The sequence below is a fragment of the Amblyomma americanum genome, chromosome 3 (assembly GCF_052857255.1).
Source record: "Amblyomma americanum isolate KBUSLIRL-KWMA chromosome 3, ASM5285725v1, whole genome shotgun sequence".
In the NCBI taxonomy this organism is placed as follows: Eukaryota; Metazoa; Arthropoda; class Arachnida; order Ixodida; family Ixodidae; genus Amblyomma; species Amblyomma americanum.
The window spans coordinates 220,255,003-220,262,063 of NC_135499.1; positions in this window are offsets into that span (position 1 = coordinate 220,255,003).

Consider the following 7,061-nt stretch of genomic DNA (forward strand, 5'->3'; position numbering starts at 1 on the left):
AGTGGCCATCTTGAAACTACAGTTGAACCTGATTATAACGAAACTGTTTATAATGAAATAATGGATATAATGAAGGGATGGTGATTCCCCTTGGAAGCTCAGTCATCACAGGCTATAACGAAGTAATTTCCAGACCCCTTAAACTTTGCTATGAGGTTCAACTGTATTTTAATGGTCTAAATGCAGCTGGTAGTCTTCTATAATCTAGCAAAACTTTTAACTGGGCTCTTGCTAATTCGTGCCGAAGTTGAGTGACCACTGTGAGGGATCTTGAACAAATTTCTAATGCATGTAACATTCCTCTGCATAGCCTCCCTATTCATTCTCTTACATTTTATGTGCCTGTAGAACCATTAAACATTGCAGAATGACTCATGCAGTGTATTCAGCATCTCTGATGCTTGATGAAAACATTCACTGCACACCACATTTTACAACTTCACCTTGGGGCACGGCGTAAGAATAAGCTACACCGTCCTATGGGGCCACATGTCATTGCTGAATCGCCCGAACCTTTAGGTATAGGTGCAAAGTAATTAAGGTAACTTTGCCTCATTCGTGGTGCACTGCAGTTATGTCAGCACAATCAAGAGGGAACTTTCATTTGCTCCCAAGGTGAACAAAGCAACCCACTCCAATCAGTGCGTCTGGTGGCATGCTCACCTGGAACTACCACAAATGGTGCGTACTTGAAAGGGCAGATCCAGGGCTCTATTGGCTCAGGGCCACCCGGCAGTTTCCTTTGGCAGACAGACAGTGGGAGTTTTCAGTTACGTATTCTTAGATATGCCATCTACCCTGAAGAAAAATCGTGCAGTTACCACTGCAAAATTAATAGGTTAACGCAATTACAGAGTCGATCACACTTGTCTAGAGTGCTTGAGCAGTGTGCTGTGGAGGAAATTAAGTTAAATCTTATTGATGCTGCTTTCCTGGGGGTAAAGTGCTAATGCCTGTGCGGTTCACATCTATTAAGCTGCTCTCCAGCGCAAGTATTATCAGTAAATGTCAACACCTGCTTCAGAATTTCACTTTCCACCGGACGACACTGCCCGAGCGAGCGCTCTAGACAAGTGTGACCGACTATGTACGTGTGGTCTGGAGCATGTTCCAGAGCAGAAAAGTTGCACTTTCAAGTGTCTTTAAGATATAAGCATTACCCATTTATGCAAAATATCAAACCCTTTTTCCAAGCATATAAGGCATTCTTCAAACTTCTTCCTTTGATCTTAAAAAAATGGCCAGGTACTCTATTGAGAGCATTCAGATTCCACATTTTTCGTTTTGATTGCCCTCCTTGCAAGGGAAATTGAATATTCCTCTACCACTAGGTATTGGAATATTTTGTGGCATATTTTCAGGCAGGCAGACTTCTTGGAAAATTTCTATATTTAGTGGACCTATGGTTCCATCCATTCCTACCCTTATTCTAGCAGCAATGGCCTATTTTTAATCTCTGCAACTTTATACCCAAAGCTACAGGCTCCTCCTCCATACCACCAGCGTTTGATCTTCCACAGAATGTGCATTCAGGGAATTTCAACCTGCTGGGGTTCTTTAATGTGCATGACATCGCACAACACAAGGGCCTCTAGCATTTCGCCTCCATCGAAATGCGACCGCCGCAGCCAGGATCGAACCCGCGTCTTTTGGACCAGCAGTCAAGCACCATATCCACTAAGTCACTGCAGCGGCTGTTCGGGATCGACATGTGTGGAGATAATGCATCATCATATGTGGCTATCAGATGGTGAGCCACTGCGTCAAGGAATGGAAAGGGTCTTTTCAAGGTAACCCTAGGCCAATTACACTGTTGAAATCAGCAAAGAGGAAATTTGCTGTGCAGTGAAACATATATACTAAAATGACCTGCAATGGTTCTTCAGGTTGCCACAGAAGTGAGCATTAATACTGGCCCATGGCAACGACCTTGCAAAAATTTGCATATGGCCAAGGTTTGTTGGTACTGGGAGCCAAACTGTTGATAGATGAAATGAAAAATTGAGTGGCAATAAAATACAGCTGTCATGACTGTTGATGAGAACAGCTTTCATGGATGGTCGGGTACTGGGAATGATTCGTTGATCTTACACTGAAACCTTGAAAGCTAATGAAAAAGTATTACCTGAAAACAATTTTCCTGTCTGCAGAATTCTAGACCAACTTAGCAGAAGAGATGACAATTTAAATGGCTAATGGGAAAAGCCTTAAAGAATATCAGGTAGCCTCGGCGGCTATCCTTCGCTGAGCAAGGACCTCGAGGCTCCCATGTATAATATGAAAGCAAACCAGTGGATCAAAAGTTAGTTTTTCAAGAATGCCTGCTTCTTTTAAAAAGCTAAAAACAAGATATGTTAACAATTGCATTATCACCCAAGAGCACAGTTGGGTGAAAAGGGATGCATGCATTATAAAATTGAGTAAAGTAATTTTTTCTTAGTTTTTCCGGTTTCACACAAGAGAATAAAATATGGTTAACAGTGAGTTCACCTTTGCATTCTTCCCAAACAGCTTCGTCTTGTTTTGTTCGCAGGAAGTTATGCGTAAGGTGCATGTAGCCTATTTGGAGACTGTAGAGAATCTCCTTGAAACGTCTGAACACGACTTCCATTCACCCAAAACCAACCCTACCAAGTGTAGTTTATTATTTACTTTGCTGTTCCGAGCAGACTGCCATTTTTTCTTTAAGTTCATGCGATCCTTAAAAGGTATATTTACCTTTCCTTAATGGTATCCTTAAAGGTATTTTTTTATTTCCTTGCCACAAATTTCAGCACCGCACAAATGTGCTGTCTCGTTGCTGCTGATGATGGATTTTTATGGTGCAAGGGCATCTGTGGCCAAAGAGCACCATAGCACAAGGTTTTTTTCTTATACTCATGATGGGGTCAAAGACCCCATTTCCCAAGCATTTCACCCTAAAGAAGCTGAGCACCAGGCAGGGGAAAGCTTGTACCCATTGTATCACCAGTGGGTACCCGGCGGCACTGGGGACCGAACCCCGCACCTCCTGCATGAGACGGATGCTCAAACGACTAGGCCACCGCTGCGGTCTGCTCTCTTGTTGCTTTTTATTCCGACATGCCTCAGGACCCAGCAGAGTTTTGTTTTGTCCTCGACCTATGGCTGTGACTGTGCTGTGTATGATGTCACCAAGTATAGGAGTGATTGCATTTCTTTTGTGGAGAGCTGCAAGTACACTTAAGGAGTCTGTAAGTAATACTGTTTGTGAGGCTCTCGTTTACTATTTTTTCTATGGCCACACAGACTGCATAACATTCTGCAGTGAGGATGGATGCGCACTGTGGAAGTCTTACTGTTTCATCCGAATTCCCTTGCATCACTGCGCTTCCTATGTAAAAATCCATTTTTTAACCATAAGTGTAGAGGTACATAAAACCACTGTATTTTTCTTCAAGGGATTCTTGTATGCTATGCTGCTGTGGAGTTTGTTTCTTACAAAACTGCGTAAGAGTGAAAATGCAGATTGCAGGAAAACTTTACCATAGAGGTAGTGGGTCTCTTCTTTGTGCTATGCTAGGTAACATGTCAATTGTGCCGAGGTTCTGGAACATCTTTTCAAATCGTAAGACCGGTGGTCTGGTAGTCCGAGGTTTGTAAACAGGTGTACTATGGTAAACAGTATTCTAGATGGGCACTTTGTAACTCTAGGGTAACAAATATGCTTCGGTAGGGAACGGATTTTTAGAATGTACGAGCATGTGAGCATGCTTCTTCTGTCTGCAAGAAGTGGTTCTTTGGTTTCTACATGCAGAATGGCTATGGGCAACATCCTGTATGCACCAGTTGAAAGACTCAAACCCAAATTGTGTACTGGGTCTAGTCGTTTGTAGTAAGACGGCTTTGCAGAACCATATACTATGCAACCCTAGTGTAAGGATTGTACCACAGAGCGATAAATTTGTAGAAGGCTGGCCCTGTCAGAACCAGTGTTTCTGTGAAAGGACTTTTGAGATGTTCAGTGATCGCAGTTTTTTTTTTTTTTCAACGCGTTTATGTGCGGCAGAAAAGCGAGTTTTTATCATAAGTTATGCCTAGAAATCCGGGCTAATTTTTTACAGGTAATTCAGTTTCTCTCAGGTGCAGCGTGGGATCTGTCTGTAAGCCTTTTTTCACTGAAATATGGTTGGCCACTGCTTTCTGTGGAGGAACACTGAAACCATTTGTCTGCCCCATGTTGCCAGTTTATTTACTGTTAATTGTATTTGTCTTTCACATGTCGATATGTTGGAAGATGTCCAAGCTATTTGAGGATTGTCTACATAGAATACATAACGGACCTTGATATCATTTTCCTAATAGAACATTTAGAATAAAGAGTGTTGTGCTTAAAATACATCCCTGAGGTACTCCAATTTCCTGAATAAAGCTCCTCGAAAAGGTTGAGCCTAGGCGGACATTAAATGAACGGTTAGACAAAAATTCTTTAAGGCAGTTCAGCATCCTGCCTTGAATGCCCAGCTCAGCCAGGTCCTGAAGAATTCCAAACCTCCAGGTTGTGTCATATGCCTTCTCTAAATCGAAAAAGACAGCAAGACAGTGTTGTCTGTGTATGAAGGCTTCTCTGAAAATATTTTCAAAACGAACTAGGTGGTCGGTAGTGGAGAGAGAGAGAGAGAATCCCTTTAATGAAAAGGTAGAGAATTTACCCCACGTTTGAAAAATCCCTGGCATGCTACTCTGCATGGGGAGGGGAACTTGGGTGGTGAAGACAGAAGGAGAGGAGTGCGAGAAAGGTTAAATTAGAGAAAGAAAAAAAAGGGGGGAGAACATAAAATTCAGCCATTAAATGCCTACTAAGGGGCATTGGCGAGAAATGATGTAACATATGAAATGATGAGGCGCAAAGTCTGATAAATGACCTAACAATGTTCTGCAAGAAAAATGCATGAGAGCAACATGCTGGATGAAATTAGAGCTTCTCTAGATGGCCAATTTTCTTTAAATACGCAAACAAAAAATTCATTGCATGTCTCTGTTGCCTAGGGCAGGCTAAGGGACCTAAACACTGTCCACTGTTAGAGGCACTGGGGAGAGCTTTTCCATGCACTGCTCATAGTACACACGCTCGTCAGCATACGCAGGGCACTCAAGCAAGATATGTTCCACAGATTCGATCGAGCCACAGTTGTCACAAAGCGGACTGTTCGTTTGACTGAAACAGTATGGCAACGCGCTTGTAAATGTAGCGTTCAGGCAAAGTCAGTGATAAAGTGTTTCCAAGTAGCAAGGAATTCAAGGCGGGAGTCTTGATCTCAGATGTGGGTCAATTGAGTAAAGAAACTGGCGCCCGTCCTGTTGTGTTCGTGCCTCTTTGTCTTTGTCGTTTTAGCGCCGTCCTAACTTCTTTCAAGATATGAACCAACTAGCCCAAATCAAAGTACTTCTTGGCAGTGATGTGTCGGCAAGCTCCAGAGCCGACGCATTTCTTCTGAAGCAAATCTTTTAGCCATTTGGGACGCATCAGATTTTGTGAAGAAGGTTCAAATGTATCGCCGATGTTGATGGTCTTTATGGGCAGCTTCATCGGCTTTTTCATTGGCCAGAATGCCACAGTGTGCTGGTATCCACTGAAATGTCATGCAGTGGCCTGCGACAATGGCCAAATGATGTAGATACCCGATGTCAAGGGAAATGGACCGATTATTGGTAGTGGAGCACGCCTTTTTAAAACCATATTGGTAGACATAGAGAAGCTCACAGGTTTCCAACACGAAGGTTAATCTGATATTCAATAAACTTTCAAAGGATTTCGCTAGACAGCTGCTGAGGGCCATGGGCCTATAGCTGCTAGAGAGGGTAGGTGGTTTTCCAGGTTTTAAAAATTGAACAATGGCGGCCTTCTCCCAGGCTTTATCTGCTTTTTCACTGGCCAAAATGCCACAGTGTGCTGGTATCGACTGAAATGTTATGCAGTGGCCTACTACAATAGACAAACAATGTAGATAGCCGATGTCAAGGAAAATGGGCTGACGATTGGTAGCGTACCATGCCTTTTTAAAACCACATTGGTAGACATAGAGAAGCTCATGCGTTTCTAACACGAAGGTTAATCTAATATTCAATATACTTTCAAAGGATTTCGTTAGACAGCTGGTGAGGGCTATGGGCTTAGAGCTGCTAGGGAGGGTAAGTGGTTTTCCGGGTTTTAAAAATGAAACAAAGGCGGCCTTCTTCCAGGGTTTGGGTATTTTCCCCGATACCCAAACTTTGTTAAAAAGTCTTAAAAGTGCCTCTACAGCTGGTTCAGAGAGATGGGCTAGCATTTGATAATGTACTTCATCAGGGCCGGGTGGAGTCGGCGTAACGGCAGGAATGATCGTGTGTAGCGAGATGAACTGGAGACTGCAGAAAAATATTCACCCAAAATGGCTGCCTGTTCTTCTAAATTAGTCTGTATACCAGGGGCTGACAGAAAAGGAACTGTGATTGGAGATTAGCTGCCATTTACCTTTCTAACCATCTCCCCCATTTGTTTTGATGTGGTTGAGCTGTTGTAGACAAGTAACCTTGCCATGAAGTTTTTTCGGCATTACGGTGGATATATCGGGTATCTGCGGAAAATTCCTCAGGATTTGTTTTGTTTCTTTTTGCGTCTCGGCATTCTTGTGTATACTAAGTTTAGTGATCTTGTTTTACTACGACAGAGGACTCAGGGATTTCTGCATTTTGTCCATTGCCTCCCTAGAGGCTCTGGACATCCGCGGAGAACCCGCGGGTGTACTGTTTGTAGTAGGCCTCTCCCGACTGGCGGAAGCCTTGCGGATGGCCAACTGAGGGGCCGGCGGACCCTTTTTTAGAGGTGGCAGGGCAACCTTCGCTGCGTCTGCCAGGGGCAGGGGTGGCCCTGCCTCAGGCTTTGTCTAGGCGGTGGCCGAAGCCCGGTGTGGTGTGCCGCTCCTGTGAGCATCGGCGAAATTTGTTTTTGCTGTGAACTCGAAAGTTGATGGGAGTCGTTTTTGTGCCTCTTAATGTGTCGTTTTCCTTTGTCTTTATTATTGGAAGCCGTGGCAGAATCCTTGACACTTGAAGCACAGTCT